Source organism: Vombatus ursinus, unplaced genomic scaffold (assembly GCF_900497805.2).
Source record: "Vombatus ursinus unplaced genomic scaffold, bare-nosed wombat genome assembly UNPS02014820.1, whole genome shotgun sequence".
NCBI lineage: Eukaryota > Metazoa > Chordata > Mammalia > Diprotodontia > Vombatidae > Vombatus > Vombatus ursinus.
This window is the reverse complement of record NW_020954598.1, coordinates 20992989-20994361: the sequence shown is the minus strand read 5'-3', so window position 1 is coordinate 20994361 and position 1373 is coordinate 20992989. Positions and strand designations below refer to the sequence as shown.

Below are 1373 nucleotides of genomic sequence, written 5' to 3'. Positions count from 1 at the left end.
AGGCTTGACTTCCTGGGTCTGGGTTGGTATGACTGTCATGCCCACCTTCTCTCAGGATCCTAGATGGGAGGGGAACCCTTCCATCCCCTCTACTTGAGCCCTCTGCCCCTCACCACTCCACAAGCTAACTCCCCCCAGGCTTACCTTCTTGCCCCCCTACACACACACACACACACACACACACACACCCCTTCTTCCAGTACTGTCCCATCCAGTGACTCAGCCCCAGGCCTGTGCCAAGCCTGGGGGAGCTGAGCATTCCTGGAATTGACAGAAAAATGGAGAAGTTGATGTGAGCCAGGCCCAGATATCATGGGGAGGACTTTGTGATCTAGGAAACAGAAACAAAAAATTCTTTCCATGGGTGGGGCTGGTGAGGAAACCTCTTCCTTGTAGACAGAAGGAGACCTGTTTCCTTTAAAAGTGATGTCTCCCTACTACCAAGTTGCCTTGAACCCCTCGCAGTCTGGATTGCATGGTTCAGAGTTCTTTTGAAGCCCAGGATTTGATGCTACCCCGGAGATAGCATCCAGTCTCCCAGTCTCAGATCCCCAGGGAGGCAGACACGTGACTTCAGCCTAAGATTAATCCTTCCTTGACCACAGCCAGAAAGGTATGACTAGGACTTTCAGGTTTATGGTTTTCGTTCATAAAATAAGTATTTATTAAGCATCTACTATACCCTGTGCCTGGTACCTGGGAAAATACGAAGACAGTCTCATGGTGCTCACAGCCTAATGTACAGTAATCACTGTACATGAAACTCTGGCTTCCCTTTGCGGGTCTCTAACCCTGGAGGACTGAATCTATCCCAGAGACCTGAGTTCAAATCCAGCCTCAGACACTTACTAGGGATGTGACCCTGGGCAAGTCACCTAACCCCATTACCTCAAAGAAAAAGAAATGAAGCAGCTGAAGAGATCAGATTTAGTGGAGGCTCTAAGACTATAGGTCTGCAACCATTCACTTTCAGCTTCCTTGTTTGTAAAAGGAGACTAATGATACCTACCTCACAGGATTGTTGTGGGGAATCAAATGAGAAAATTATGTAACGTGGCTTTGCAAACTTTTAAATGTCAGCTACCATCATCATTATTCTCATTATGCCCAGGCATTATTATTATCTCCTTTTTAATAGATGACAACACTGAGCTTCAGAGATTGAACATATAACTAGTGAATGGGAGATTGGAACTCAGGTCTCCTCATTTCAAATCTAGTGTTCTTTTTTATCCAGGTTGCCTGTGGAAATCCTTGTAAGGGGAAGGATGCCTCTATAATAATAATCATTTGTTGTTCAGTTGTTTCAGTCGTGTTTGTGACCCCATTTGGGGGTTTTCTTGGCAAAGATACTGGAGTGGTTTGTCATTTCC

General features: G+C 45.8%; 1 protein-coding gene across 4 annotated transcripts in view; it reads left to right on the top strand.

Moving 5' to 3' along the window:
- PARP3 (poly(ADP-ribose) polymerase family member 3) overlaps nucleotides 1–1373 on the top strand; it is a 22216-nt gene that overhangs the window by 1758 nt on the left and 19085 nt on the right. The window contains exon 2 of one of the 4 annotated variants that reach the window (XM_027837021.1): nucleotides 397–613. The exons of the other annotated variants lie outside the window; for them this stretch is intronic. The gene's annotated coding sequence lies outside the window, so the exon portion shown is untranslated. The remainder of the gene's footprint in view (nucleotides 1–396; nucleotides 614–1373) is intronic. 4 annotated transcript variants of the gene reach the window in all.